Source organism: Pithys albifrons, chromosome 18, assembly GCF_047495875.1.
Source record: "Pithys albifrons albifrons isolate INPA30051 chromosome 18, PitAlb_v1, whole genome shotgun sequence".
Classification (NCBI taxonomy): domain Eukaryota; kingdom Metazoa; phylum Chordata; class Aves; order Passeriformes; family Thamnophilidae; genus Pithys; species Pithys albifrons.
In genome coordinates this window covers 3,990,511-4,006,641 of record NC_092475.1, presented here as the reverse complement: position 1 = coordinate 4,006,641, position 16,131 = coordinate 3,990,511, and positions in this window count along the sequence as shown.

The window sequence follows — 16,131 nt, the reverse complement described above, 5'->3', positions numbered from 1 at the left end:
CCTTTGCGGCCCCGCTGCGTTTCTGGGGTTCGCTCCGACTCCCCTCCTGGAGGCAATGCCCCCCCGCCCCAGGCAACCGGTAGATGTTGAGGAACACACCGAAAACTTCCCGGCAGGAGTTCGGTAGCAGTGGATAAGGGCGGGAGGTTTTCTGCTCCGAGCGAGCGCTCCGTCCCTGCTTTGACATTAACCCCATCCTTACGGGCAAAAGGGGTCTCGGCTTGCCCCCCGGCTCGCCTGATTTTCTCAAGGGGCCCACGGCCTGCCGAGGATACGGAGACGCTCGCAGCTTGCTCCGTCCGGCCATATTCGTAGCTGAATGAGGCTTTGCCCGGCTGGACCACTTCGGAGAACAACGCTCCGGTCCCTCACCGTCCCGTCGGGGCCGCCGGGTCCCGGGCTGCCCCGCTTCCAGGTGCTCTGCTCTTCCCTGCGGGGAGCACCAGAGATGGTCCTCCTCCCCGCAGCCCCCCTGCCGAGCCTTTTGCGACGGGCACAAAAGTCCTTTTCCCGCTGTCTCCCCTCGGTGCGACCCCGGGAAGTGACTTCGGAGGGGAAGCAGCTCTTAGTCCGCTTAGCCAGGGTAATTCGGCTGTTTTAACTCTCCTCCGCTACCGGCCAGCGAGGAAATAATTTCATCATTACCAGGATTTGTCCCCGGGGGTTTTGCCTTTGAGTAAAGTCGTTGTGCCTCTCCTCCCCGGAGAAACGGGGGAAAAATGCCGCGGCAAGTCTCCCCCGCCGCTCACTCCATCCCCGGGCGGACAGAGCTTTGCCGCCCGAAGGCCTTTGCCAACGGGATCGGACCCTACTCAGTCCATGGAGCCCTCCGGCAGCTCAGCCCAGCGGTGCCCGCCGGTGCGGTTCCGACGCCCGGGGGAGCCCGTCCAGCCTCGGCTCCGCAGGGACCAACGCTGCGGGAAGGGTGGGAAATTTCAGCTCCAAAATAAACTGGTGCAGGAATGCCAGCTATTTCCCTCGGAATAATGCAGCGCAACTGGCTGGAGATGTATTTATTTGCTCTCGAAAGCAGCCGTTTATGGCTCGGAGGGTATCCCTGTGCCCGTGGAGCAAAACGAAACAAAACAAAACACGAGCAAAAATAAACAAACAAAATAAACCCCCCAAAACAACAACAACAATGAAAGAAAAATAAAAATATATTAAAAAGAGATAAAAGCGGATAAAACATTTTTTTTAAAAGTGAAAAAGCTATAGAAAAAGAAAACAACAACCCGAGTAGGTTCCAGCCCCGCGGCGACACGGGAAAAACCGTCCCTGCGGAAAACCAGCCCCAACCCCTTAGTGACTGTGGCTGAGCCACAGCCGGAGCTTCTTTCGTTTCACTTCGGTTGTTAAAAGCGGGTTGAAGCCGTGGGGACGCGTTAGTTTCCAGGCTTTACAATTTCTAGGTGTTACTTAATTGTGGTTTGTTCTATTTTTTTAATGCTTGCGAACTGTCCGCTCCGATGGCTCCTGACTTTCAAATAAATGTGAAAACGTTGAAAGAAACGAGGCATTGCCAAATACGGAGGGATTTACCCAGTGAGCGCTTTCACGCTGAAGGAAAGAAACCACCGTGCGCGAAAACCTGCCCGTGGATTTGTGGCTTGTCTGTGGTCAGACCCATCCGGTGGTTTGATTTTTTTTCTTTTTACTAATTTTCCAACCCATTTTCTCCTCTGGCTCTCGCTCCACTGAGCAGCGGAGACCCGAGGCCACGGTGGGGGGTGGCGGGTCCCACGGGCGGGTCCTCCCGCGGGCGCGGAGCAGCGCTGCAGGCAGGTGCTCCGACACCGAGGGGTTCCAGCACCACACACCGCGGCCACTGCCGGACTGGCCCCATAGTCCAGTCCCGCTGGGCATCAGCTCATCAGGCTGCTGTCACCCACGCATGAGGACTGCGTTTGGCTGTCCGCGGGGTGGGAAGCCTCGTAGTGTTTGTAGAATTTCAGGTTGCGCTCGGTAATCAGAGGCCAGGCAGAGTGTTCGGGGGTCCTCCTGAGAGGAAGGCCCGGGAGAGTGATGCTTTAGATGAAATGAGAAGAAAAGTGCCAGCGTGACCTCGGTGGCAGCAGCGATGCCCCAGCCCGCAGCCACCGCATTGTGCCCGGGGAAGTCACGCCGGAGTGTGGGGCACGGGGAGCCCGGGCTCTGTGGGGACCCTCACGCAGGGTCAGTAGCCCCTTCCCGGTGCTCCCTGCCCAACCGAGGACATCCCCGACGTAGCAGCCGGACACCTCCGCCCAGCTCACGAAGAGGATTACATACAAAAATCGTAACAGAGCACCGGGACGAGTGATGCTCGGAATCCCAAATACCCCTCTTCCCATCCCTTTGCGGAGCCGGGACAGGCGGGAAGGCCTCCCAGGGAGCCCGGTGTGACTCCTACGGTACCCGCCAGGAGGTTTAACACCAGCGCGCATACCTTGCCGGGCTCACGGTCCTTTTGACGGACTGAGTCGGACCCGGCTCTGCTCTTTCAGGGGGATACGGCCACTTCTTTTGAGGGCCCTAAGAAGGGACCTCTTCCTAATGGTTGCCCGCACCCCTGCAACCCACCGTCCAGGCAGAGCTTGGCTCCATCTGGGTTCCAGAGGGGCCGGTGCGGCTCGACACGGTCCCGAGGGAGCCCTGACCCCTCCAGGTGAGGCTCCCCCGGGCCGGGACAGACTGCCCGGCGCCCCGGCACCTCGGCCCTAATCCCGCTTCGGCTGATTTGTGAGTCCTGCGCGGAGGCGGACGCGTGGGAGCGTCCCGCGCGGTCCCCGAGGGGGCTTTTAGATCCCCCCTCCCTTTAAGGAAAAACCAAGGAAAAAAAAAGAAAAGTGGAGACAGAAGGGCATAAACGTTCCCGCTCCTGCTGCATCGGGCGGGGAGCAAGGCACAGCCCGAGAGGGGAACCTCCGGTTACCGTTCCCTCTCAGTGCATCGGGAGGTGACAAATAATTAAATACGTCCCCTTCCCTTACTCTGCCTCCCCCGGGCTGCAGCATCCTCCCCCGGGACACAGAGGCGTCTCGCAGCCCCCTGCCCTCGGTGGTGCCCGAGAGGGCGAGTTCTGACTTTAGAATCGAACCCAGCTCTGTGCCCCGCTCCGGGCACAGCAGCCGGCACCGAGCCCCCTTCGATTCCCCCGTCCTGAGCCACCCGATGCAAAGGGAAACCAAATGCGTATTTGTCCCCTCAGCTGGTCTCCGGCTCTGCCCCCAGCTCCCAGAGGAGGGACGAACTGCCCGGGGGCACAGCAAGTTCCCGAGGATGTTTTCTCTGCCCAGTGGGTTGTGAATGGGGGGGGGGGGGGATGCATGCGAGGAGACCAGCGGGAACTGTGTCTCCTGGTCCACGTTCCCTGGTCTGCATCGCCCCATCCACATTCCTTAGGCCACATATCCCGGTCTGTATCCCTCCATCCTCCCCCCAGCCCCTTCCTACCCAGTCTCTAGGGGATGGGCTGGTCCCTGCCCAGGGCCCAAGCTCAGGTACCTCCTGCAGCTGAGGCCACGCTGATTCCTAAGGCAGTGCTGGAGAGAAGTGATGGACAGAGCTGGGGGAGGCCCGTCCAGCAGATGATGTGGGCAAGGGCTGAGCTGCCCCAGCTCAACCAGGCAGGGACAGAGGGGTTTTGTGCCTCAAGGAGTAAGGGGATGGCAGAGGGCTGTGTCTCAAAAGGGTTAAATAAACAGAAGGCTCTGCCAAAAATATTTATCTCCTATTATATGCGTGTGGTGGTGGCTCTCAGGAAGGGGGGTTGTGATAGAGGTGGGGAGAAAGCATTTAAATTTCTCTCCCCTCCTTAGTCTGAGATTCTGTTTTCTTCCTCAGCCCATAAGGATTTCACTGGCAATGAAAATAAAAGAGGTCCCATCGAGATGATGATTCTTGCTGTCTCCTGTAGATCCATTTTACTGGGAAGCTTCAGTCTCAGCCATTCCTCCAGCCTCTCATGAGCCAAAAATGCCAACAGAAACCACCCTTTTCCCTTCAATATTTAGAGGGTTTAAAATACCAAATGCAATGTGTGCCCCCTCAGATGGGTAATTTGGCATGTGCCTCCTAAAAGTGACCATTGCTTGTGCGATTCTGGCCCAAACAGTTTAAAATTCATTTTCCTTCCAGGCTGAATCAACAGAAATTCCAAGCTGCAGAGCAGTCAGGAAACCTTCAGGCTGGCAATGGCAGGGCCAGTGAGCATGGGCTGGGACTGCAGCTCCTGCCACTGGGAGTACCCTGAGAGGGAGACCACATCTTTTTTTGGAGGTGGGAAAACTGTGTTCTCCGTGTTTATTTTATTTGGGGGACTCTGAGGACTCCAACTTTGTTCCAAGCCCAAAGGACAAGGACTTCCAGCCCAAGGAGGATATCCAGACCCAGGGTGGGGGTCAGTATCTTGCAGGGCTGAGGGTCTGACTCCACCTGGGAAATTCTCCAGAAGTTTTGCCATGGGCGGGAGCAGCAAATGACTCAGGACCCAGCCATGTGGGCACGCTGGAGGACGCCTTGTGTATACAACTCCTTGTGCATGTAAATGTTTGTGGGGCTGAAGCCGGAGGGCACAGTGAGGCACTGGCCAGGCAAGGAGAGGCAAAAATCTTCTGTATTGTGTAATGGAAACTATTTTCCTGTACAAACTCCAGCCCGTGTGTGCTGAGCTGGTGGTCTGATGCTGGAGATGCCAGCCCGGTCCTGGCAGAGACCAGCGAGTAGAGGTCTGATATCAAACTACTTCCAGAGCCTTTCCAGCTACACAGGGTTTCCAGTGTGCTCCCTGCTGCCATTATGGACAATAAGTGGGGAAAGAAAGGGAAAAAAAAGGCTATTTTGGTATATTAACCTCCTTGTGGCCAGGTGAAAGGTTAAATTCACATGATTCATTGGCGGCTGAGAGACAGCACTTTGTTGCTAGGATTTTGGGGAATGCGGAGGGCTCCAGCGAAGGAGTCTCGCTAATCTTTAAGGGAGGGAGCCAGGCTCCTGTCTGACGGCTGCAGGCCCAGCAGCTCTGTGTTTCATTTCAGACTGTCACTCTCCTATCTCTCAGCTCACTCCCAGCTCCAGCTTGCTGCCAGATCTTGGGAACTGTTAACTCAGACAAATTTATAGATGGAAAAAGAACAGTTAGCCATTGTTCCTGGGGTGGGGGAGGGAGGAAAATGAGGAGCTTCGGCCACCAAAGTCATGATGTAACCTGGTTGTTGCTTGGTTGGGAGAAAAGTGAAAAGGATCTTCCTCTTCCCATACCAGGGAAGGAAATTGGGACCATTATGTTGCTACTAAATGTTAGGAAATGGGATGTTGGTGCCCAAGCCATTTGGAGATACTTGTAGAGTGTTCCCATAAAGCAGAATCTCCCAGCTGGACACCTCTGGGGGATGAGCTCATTTTTTCATTTCAAGCCTTGTGATACAGGGTGTTTTTCCTTGAAACTTCAGACTCTGGAGTAATGAGGTTTAATATCAACAGCAGTGTTCTCATAAACAGAGCCCCTTGCTATGTGGGCTGCTGAGGGGAAACTGGAAATGGGGACATCTCAAGGACTAAAAAAAGAAAAATCCATTTGGCAATTAGGGAGACCCTCAGATTCATTATTGCTTAGACGTGCAATGCCTTTGGGGAAACATTGCTGACTTATCTACCTGGGAGAAAAGTCGGAGACCAAGAAGTTGCTGTCTCACTGGCACTCTGCCCCTGATCTTCATTTGGACACACTTCCAACCAGCCTTCAATGGAAAGACTTTTTATTTCAGTACAACATTAACACCCTTATGTTGAAAATACACTCATCCACCATAGGGTCTGTTTTTCAGTGCTTGGATGGTCTATGGCTCCTGAACATGGGTCTCTTTTAGAGATATATCTTCCAAAATTACTGAAAGAACAGAGATACACCTTCTCAGAGTGTTCACCCCCAACACAAACCTCCCTGCAGCAAAGTCGTGCCTGTGCTACCACCCTCACAGTTTCTGTAGCCCCTTCCCCATCTGAAGCCATTCCTGGTTCCTTGTACTCGCTTGCTTAGAGGGGAGTGAGGGAAAGGTCTGGAGATCTGCAACTGGCTCTGCCTGCCCTCTTCTGCATGTAGCTTCAGGACAGGAGGAACCTGCATCACAGTGGGATAAATCAGTTGGGGTTTTTATTGCTGTTCTGAATCCATATCCCCACTTTTAAAAATTGTTATATAGGTGTACAGAGTAGAAGGAAGCAAGAAATGTGGAATTTAAAAAATAGTGAGGCTTTATGCACTTATTCAATTCAACTACTTGCAAATCTGGCTGCATGGAAGGTGGTTTCTTCTTCCAAGGTCTGAAGGTTTGCAGAAGTCTGTTAGTTTAATCAGGAAACTGCATAGGTTTGATTCTGAAGGCCTAGAAGATGGCACAGTCCCAAAACATGACTCCCCCTCATATTACTTACTGGATTTTTATTTAACTCTGCAATAACAGGCATAAAATTGCACATCTTATAAAATTTATGCCCAAAGTCAGCTGTGATATTAATGCTTGTTTTCTGCATTGTTTTGATATCTATAACTAGAAGTAGTTCTTTTCCCCATTGCAGGCTTATTGTGAAGTTACTGACTCAAAAGCCCAGCATTACACTGATGTGCACTTCAAATACAGGTCTGAATGAAACTCTGGTGCAAGTCTTCCACTGAGGTTAATACAGGTCCTCTAGGGATGAGTTTGGGACACTGTGTGCATTATGGGCTGATTTTAATTTTGCATCTCTCTCCTCATGTATTTTATGTGTCTAAAAATAATCTTCCATGAGGGAGAAATGCCACTAAGCTTCTTATAAGCAAGGTACTGAAATGATGTGACAAATGAATCCTATCTATTGAACTAAATTTAATATTCCCTGCCTTGTTTTTCCACACCTAATTTGAATACCCTCATGGCAAATATTTTTTCCTGCCCTCACTTCACTGTGTTTGCAGGCTTTGCTTTCCTCTCACAACTTCTCTGCCACATCTGAACTACCTTGATTTGGGTCAACAAACCTTCTCCTCCACTTCATGAAACTCTTCACTTCTCTCCATCTCTTTGACTGCATTTCTCTGCATCTCTGACCTCTCCTAACCTCATTTTTCACCTTCTCAACAACCTCTCAGCCCTCACCAACTGCATTTTTTATCTGAGTTGCCATGAAAACATGGCTCCAATTAGTTGGAAAGGTGGCATGGAAAGGGAGAGGTGGAGAGGCAGCTGGTTGGGCCAGAGTGGGAAGCAAAGCACTTCTTTCTCTCTCTGGGTTCCCCAGCTGCTCAAGATATGTGGTGGCTTCCATGGTTGAAAGCTCTGGAGTTTGGGAGGAGGAGACAGCTTTTTGCTACTTGTCCAGATTTGAAAATACAGAATTAAGCCAGAATCTGAGCTTTGCATCGTGTGTTTTAGGCCTGGACCACAGCTGGTCCTGCCCAGCTGCTTTCCCCCAACACAGTGAAAACCCACCAGTTTTGTGACCAAAGCAGTGCCTGGGGGAGAACACGGCAATGGGCCACTCACAATCTCCTGATCACTCTTGAGACTTTGCAGAAACAGGCTGAGCAAAGCCATGTGTTACAAGAAACCTCTGGAGCAATTTTAAGAGAGCAGAGATATGCAGAAGCAGAAGTCCTGGCAAGATTTTATTCTGTTCCCCACGGACAGGAAGAAAATTATGAGGATGTGTATCCTATTTGACTGTACCCAGGCCAATCTCTAGGTAGAGTTTGACCATTGTCCAGCTCTTCCAAACCTTCAGCCTCACATCTGGTCAGCTGTCCCCTTCCTGCTGCCAAAAGTTAAGGGTCTTCCTTTCAGAGGCTGTTGGCCAATCTGCATACAATTGGTGCTGTGGGTTGAGGCTGAGGTCACCATTGAAATCGTGTGTTTCCAAGAGTTGTTTGATCAAACAGAATTTACAGGCCAGGCCAGTTATTGACAGAGCTGACAAAAGTGATGCTCCAAAGATTTACAGTCCAGGTGTGTTGTCAGAGCAACATATTTACCTGAGATCTGTTAAAATTTAATCCCTAGAGACCTCTGCACTGTCTTGAAGGGTCACACCTCCAGGACCATTTGAAGTTACCATAAAAATAGCCCAGAATTTAGGAACTTCCAGGGGAAATAAGAGCAGATACAGTGATTTAAAATGTTTTTAATGGGTATGAAATTGGAGAGGTGAACTGATATAGGATGCCCTTTCCCTTAACCCGAATGTACAGTTCTCCACAATAAAGCTCTTTGAATATATATACATTAGTCAGGATTATCTCTGAATGTCTAGTGGGCTAAGAATATGAATACTGGAGATGTCAGCAGAAGGATTCATTAGAGGAGATGGCAAGAGCTTGGAAATGGGAAATGTATTCTCTTATAAACACAGCGTGCACTGAGGCTGACTTTTAGACTGAACAGAATTGGCCAGAGGGACAGGGAAGGCAGGGAGGGAAAACAATGTTCATATGCAATCATCTCTACTTTTTGTAATAAAAATTCTTATTGAGGTTTCTGTAACTTCTCTTCATGTTCCAAATGATGGGAATTCTCAGCCTCAAAACCAAGACTGCCTAAAAGGGAGTGTCAACCCAGCCCAAGCTTACTCTTTCCCAGTGAGATAGATTTTGTAGGGTTTGGGGGTACAAAACATGACTCCAAGAGGGATTCCCCCCTCTGCTGATGTGCTGAAGCTTCCACATGACCAAAGCATTCCATATTTCTCACCCCACAAATCAGATTGCTTGTTATTGCCTCTTAAATCTTACTGTCCATTTCTTCAATATCAGAGTTCATGCATCTGGATGAGTTCTTGTACTTGAAGTGAAAAGATGCTGGGGAATTTCAAAGCTCCCCTGTGTGTCCATGGGCAAGGGCTGGTTTCCCCTTTATTATTACCTCTCCTGGCTCTCTCATTTGCCTACTGAACAAAATGAAAGGAGATAGCACTGAGTATGAAAGGAACTCAGCAAGCCAACATTGACTCCTACCTCATATCTATTAGCTGTAAATTACTTTAACATGAGTGACATCACACTTGACTCTTGGTAAAACAGTGTTAAGTTAGTGGGTAATAAAACAGCTTGACACTAATGATGGGTTCTGTGTGATAAATTACTGTCAGTGATCAGATAAGGGTTCTTGAGACTAACCTTGAACTGAATCTATTTTGTTGCTACATCTTATGTGCAGTGTTCCACTCCTCACCGTGGGGATTAAGGGCTCAGAGCCCAGTCCTGCACTGGGCTTGGGGGCAAAGGGGCTGCTTGTGTGCAGGAGCATTTCCAGAAGCAGCTTCCAAGCATCAGGCTGTTCCCACGAGTGGAGCAAAGAGGGTTTGGCCCTAGCCTTGGGAGCAGTCATCCATTTCCACAGGACTCATGACCACATTCTCAGATGCAGGAACAGTTTCCAGCAGATGATTTCAGTATTCAAATCTCTGATATTTTTAATTAAAAAAACCCAAACAAAAAAGCATTACACAACTAAGGGGTGGATCCTGAAAGTTTCAATTTTTGATGTGTTTTATGCGATGGATTTCATTTTTGGATGTTTTTTTGACCTATGTCTTAGGTCTGTCCTACAAACCATGGATGTCAATGACCTCAGTAAGAACAGGGAACGCTCAGCAGCTGGCTGGATCAGTCCCTCATTCAAAGAACTTGTTTTACTTGCAAAACTTTTGGAGAAAGCTTTATACCCAAGAGCTGGGAGCTGGCCAAAGTCAATGTAATGCATGGGATTTTGAATATTTTTTGCATGTATTTTCTTTGGACTCTAACCAGGGTGCTGCTTAGAGAAGGCTTCCCAAATTGTTTTACATTGTTATTGTTATTTGAGTCTCCATTTTCATTTATCATTCAGGTAACATGCTTGTGAATTATTTTTTTATACTCCTTCTTGTATAAACCATTGTGTTGAAACCTTCACCATTGCTCATTTTCATGGACAAACACTGTTGTTCTGGCCTGTTTATTGTAACTGGTCTAATCCTGAATACTTGTGTGTTACAAATGGCTCCAACAGAGGGAAGTTTTCACTGTGTACATCCAGATACTTCATTCATCGATGGTATGACAGAGCTCATATTAAGATGCACTGGTTTTAATGCAAGATATAATTAATTTTGGAAAGTCCACAGTGAGAGAAGAACCCTTGAGAGGATGGCTCCAGTGCAGGAGAGAGAACTGTGGGGGAAATAGCTGGATGTCTCTGGGTCTTTCAAGAAACAGGGATCGCTGAACCATGGATATCACACCAGGCATACAGTTAAAATGCTCCTGCTCCCAGTTCTTTGCTAAAATTTGAAATATTTATTGATGCTTCTAACTGAGCAGTCAAGTTATGAAGAGCCCAGAGACACCATTTAAGCAGAATTATTAATTGACTCCTCATTAATCAAAGGTAAATGCACTGTTTACCACGGTTAGTTCTCCAAAAAGGGCAGTCTCGAGGATGAAGATGATGACTAGACCATCTGTGCCCTTAGTCCCTGCTCTTAGGGGGTGTGGCACAGGAGCAGGGGCTGGAGAAGTCATAGGCATTCCCACAAAACACCTCCAATGAAGCAAAATTCATTTTGCTCCATGCGCTTCTCCCATTAAATCCCATTTTTTTCTCAGAATTCTCTTGGATGTTCAGTTCCATTTGAAAGGAGTGGGCCTATTTCTGCATGATTCAATGCAAAAGTAATTTCACTTGGCTTTTTGTTTGTTTGTTCTTTTGTGTTCCTTCCTATCCCATATCTTGATTCCTTCTGGAAAAAAAAAAAGAGGTAAGGAAAGAGAAGGAAAGTAACACTTCTGCTTGGAACTAAAGGGAGGAGTCTGTGGGAGATGTCAAATGGAGCAGAAAATCCCTGGACTTTCTCCAGAAACCCCCATCCACTTGAGATGTGGATACAATCAGTTTATCAAAACACCCTCTGATGCGTCGCTGTGAGGGAGTGGAGTCGTCCCTCTGTTGGAAAAGGTTTTTAAACAGTCCCTGGGTTTATACAGCAGAGGTGACTCTCATCTATATTGCAGCCACTGTATGCAAAGCAAAAAGGTGCAAGGGGAAACAGAATGGAACTGGCACTACCTGGCATGCCCCAAAGGAAGCAGAAAGAGATCTGTGTGTGGTGGCACTGGGGACACAGGGGACACTGGGGCTGCTGCTGCTTGCTGATCCTCTGTGGAGATGGAGCCCTGCTCCCTCCTGCTGTTCCCTCACATACCCACTGACCCCAAAACTCACCCATACCCAAACCCTGGGGGTCCTTCCTCTCCCCTCCACTGCCATCTCCTTCCTGGCTAGATGCTGTCCTAAGGGGAGAAGAGCTCTCCTGATCTTTGATGAACTTGGTCTCATCAGCACTGAGGACAACTTGCAGCCCATCGTCCCACCACTCAGTGCTGATCCCAGGTTCCTACAGAGCTGAGGAATTCCCTCTTTCTTGCACTCCACCCTTTGATTTCCTGAGCACAACTGTGGGAACAGATTTTACATCCCTGCTTCTGACAAACTGGCCCATGAATGTGTCACACACACGCTCACAGACATGTCCAGGCTTAAACGCTTTTGTCTTCAACATGCTCCTTTTTTCCCCTTTTTTCCTTCTCTTCCCAGACATAACGTAGCCCAACCGACCAGAGTCACTGTGGCTGCCATGATGTAGGAAAGAAACAATCTCTGGCTGGAGCAGCGGGCTCCAATCAGCTTATCCGACAGATGCATGAGCAGGAAATGCAGTATCATGTCCAATTTCTCATACCTTATTCATGACTGTTGCAATCGCAGAACACATGTTAGCCCAGCGATATGTGGTGCATAATGGTTTTGGTGTGAGTCTTTCCTCCTCTCTTGCTCCAAAACAGGCACTTTTTCTAGGAGAGAAGAGGGTTCCAGAGAGGTGCTGATTTGGCTGAGATGGGAAATACCCGTGGGCTTATGTAAAACAGCAGGAATGGATCCGTGCCCACATTTGCTTTGCTAATTAACCTTAGCCTGGGCTCAGAGGGACTTGTTTTGGAGGGGTAAGTGAGATGATATGGACCAGAGCCCAAACACTCTCTCTGCTCTGTATAGCTGCCTCTGGGGTTCAGGGAGGTGTTTTTCTTATCCTTTTGGACCTGGTCTCTCTTTCCCCAGAAGCACCCTGGGTCCATCAAGGGCTGAAAACACTTGATGTCACAACTTTCCAAGGAACAAGCAGGATCTCCTGCCCCAGATGTCTCAGCATCTCCCCAGACAGTCTTATCCTAAAGCCAGAGCAAGAGAGGAGAGGCCAGACCCTCAGACAGCATCATGGCACCTCAATGCTCCTGGATTTGTGCAAGGAAAATGTTCTTTGTCCCCATCTCCTGCATGGTGGGAGTCTCAGGCCAGGTATCCAATCTGCATCCTTCACAAAGTGTTCCCCTGCTCTGCTGGAGGATATTTTCAAAGAGCAATTAAAATTATTTTATTTTGTTGGGGACTGTAATGTTGACTGGGCAGAGCAGGATGAGACAGCTCTTCAATGAACAAACTGGGACCAGTTTCCATGCTAGAATCCTGGGATCAAGTGCCCTTTGGTGTTGGGTCCATGTTTTCCTGACCTCTCCAACAACCAGTTTCAGCAAAAACCTTTTTGTTAATCTAATTTTTTTTTCTTTTTATACTGTGCCATAAAAAAAATGACTGAGTGACAGCCTAATCCAAATTAAACTCCTCTGGCAGAGAGGTCAAGAGTCTAAGGATTGTGCCCTGAAACACAGCCCTGCACAAGGTTACAATAATAAAATCATGGAGAACTGCTGGAAAGATGAGTTCAGAGTTTTAGAAAAATCCACCTGGGTGTGTTTGTGTGGAAACACCTATTTCTACATGTCAGCACCACATGTACAAGAAAAATTTAGCAAAGCTCAGCCTCAACCACTAGTTTAAAAACCTTATTTCTGCAGCTTAACTCAAACGGTGAGGTTTTTCTGAGAAACTTTCCTTGTGCTTAACAAGGTGCCCACAAATTTAATAATCATCATGACAAAGTTTCTGCATTCTTGCCTAGATTCCAGGGTTTTCCTCTAAGCTGGCTGGCCATACTGTAAAAGTTGGTAATAAATATCTGTCTTTGGTATAATAAAAGCAATGTTTATATTCTTGACAGAATGCATTTGTGAACTTACAGTCATTAGAGATGTAAACTGAAGGCAAGAAGATAACCTCTCTCCCAAATGTTCTATTTATTTCTGTAAAGTAATTTGTATGATTTATCTTATAGACTAAGGTTTATGGTTCACTTTGAACTCCAGGTTCTTAACTCAGCAATTGCCTGTTTGGGCTGAAGCGTATAAGTGATGGCATGACCCAAAGTGCTAGATGAAAGGAAAAAGACAAAAACAAGGCAGGCTTCTGGGATTTTAACCATCATTTCTATATTCCATTGACATCTCTGGGTTAAATATTTTCCTTTAGAGGCCAATATGATCATTCCATCTGTGTGCCATATCTCCCAGTGAGAAGGCAAAGCACAGACCATGGGCATCTTCAATGAGCCATGCCAGGATGTGTCCAGCAGGGAATGCAAGGAGGTCAAAGGCTGGATTTAGTCATAACTCCCAGTTTACAAATACTCCTAAGCATTAAGGCAGCATCTATTTCGTGATTCATTGAAGCAGCATTTGATGTGGGTCTGTGTGCTGCTGCTGTACGGGAAAGCCCACATGTGTTCCAAACAAGGCTTCTAAGTCATGTTTGCAAGAGATAATATTTAATACTAAATAGACACACTCTTCCTGACTTTGCAAAGTCTAAGGAGAAACTAAGATTGCTGACCTGCTCCATGCATCCAATGCCCACCAGCAAAAGCTGCTGAGGCATCAGGAAAGCTCAGGTTTGAGGCAGATGGACACTACGGTGCCAGAGAAGCTCTGAGGGATCTGCGAGCTCTGCTTAGAGTGGTGCTGAGTACGTGGGGTGGCCCCAAGTTTCTGTTTGGTTTTGTGTTTTTATCACCTTTTTCATACATAATCTCTCACTCTGGCATCGTGTAAGAAGGCACTTGAATGTGCTGTGCTAAAATATTTAAGGTTGATTTAACCCTGCCTGCCCCTGAGTGTGTCTTTCTGTAAATAGGAGTGACATCGTTAGGCAGAATTGCTGGAGGCAGTGTGGGACCTTGTTCCCACCATGTAGTGGGTGCTAAGAGTTGTTCCTGGGGAAGTGCTTGCTTGCATTCAGCCCAAATTTTAGCAGATTCTTGATGTAAGGATGCAGTTAAACACAGCTTATTTCTCAGCATCTCCACCAGGGCCATCAGAAGGGATGAACCAATTTCTCCATCACTTAGCCTGGCAAAAATCCAAGAGACTCAAGTGTGTATCATGACATTTATCAGTTTTCTTTGAATAAGTGAGAAAACCTGGAATAGGAGGAAAATTATCATTCCCAGACCTGGCTGCAAGGTGGAGTTTATATTCTGTAGGAAACTTGGATTATTCAAACCATTTTTCATTCCAAATCAGTGTCAAAAAGTCACCTCTCCTCCAAAAACAGCTCATAAACTGGAAATTTTGAACCTTTTCCATTGAAAAACATCTGAACAGGTCAATAATAAAATAACATATATAGAGATTTGATATATAGATATGAAATATATCTCAAAATAAACACACAAAAGTCAAACTATTCATTTGGTTGCATTCCTCCTGCCTGTTTTCAGAGAAATGGTGTATCTCCATGTTTTCGAGATGATGAGAAACAAGAACAGCTGATTTTAGGCAGATTATTATGCTTTGGAACACAATGTGGTGAACTTTTTTTTTGTTCTGGGCAGCTCTAACATAGGACAGTAAGATGGCTTTGAGAACTACGAGTAAATGTAGGAGTTATTAATAAAAAGTGCTGGCTTAGCAAGCATGGAAAATGTTCAGCCACTAAACACACCCAAGGTGCAGGGACAAAGCTGTCCTGTCCATTACTCTGCTGTCAGGTTTGTTGAGCACCAACACCTCCTTGTTCAAGTGTTATTTTACCTGGTGGCACTGGAGTATAATTCCATTTGGGAACTGTCAGGGTCCCTGCAGAAATCCCTTCTAGAGGCTGCAGGATTTGGCCTCCATCTCTGACCCAGATTAATAGGGAAAGATGCTCTTTGTTCCAGATAGGGAGCAAAGCTGGAATTTATTGAAGCCATTTAATCTGCTGGCTAATTGTTTGCATATGAATTACCTGCCCTGCTTGGCACTTCTGCTGTCTAACTCAGCTGAATATGATTTCTGAGAGCCAGGAAGAGTTGCGTGCTAAGCACTGGCTATATTTTGGTGCATTTACTTATCAATATGTGGAATTCTGTCCAGTCCTGGATGTGAAAAATCCGTATCTTATCTGGCCTCTGCCAGGTCAACATTACTCACAATTCAGACACCATTTACTCTGCAGGGCTGAGACCTGTGTGATGCCTGGCTCTGACCAGTACTATTATTCACTTACTCTTGAGAACACTATAATTAATCAGAAATACATGTTAACACCCTGTCTTCTCTCCCCTGCCTCCATCAAAAAAACCCCACCAGCCACCCAGCTTCTGAAAACCACCGGATTAAGCCCTTACTGAAGTTAATGGGAAAAAGCTCAGCAGGAATTCATCATGCTGGGGGTCAGCCTTCTGCTTTTTCTTGTCTCCTAAGGTAGGCAGAAAGCCTGGAAAATGGGAGCAGGGTTAGGAGCTACCAGCTGCCTGTGTCTGGCGTTTGCTGTGCTGGATGTGGCCAACACTCGCTGTGCAGAAGTGAAACAGAAACTTCCCTAGAACTGGATTAAGTGGAGAAAGAGTTTGATACTGAAACTGATGTCTTGTCAATAAATTTTTATATAGTACAATAAAAGCTGGGAAGGGAAGGTGGGAACACACACTTTGTAAACAGCTTTATGAAGTGCCCTTATTTGCAAGTGTAAAAATGATCCTTTTTTTTAGTGATAGACATAACCCATTGATATCAAATAACATATCATACTTCAGAGTTTTCCAGCTGCTGTAGCACCTGAGATGTCACTCAGTGATCAATAGGGATGACAAAAAGGTCACTAGCAGACACACCAGGCTCTTGGCTCCAGGACATGTGTTCTTGCCACAGAGATCTTCTCTACCCAATTTCTTCAGTATTAGCAGGAAAACCATCCCAATGCAGGC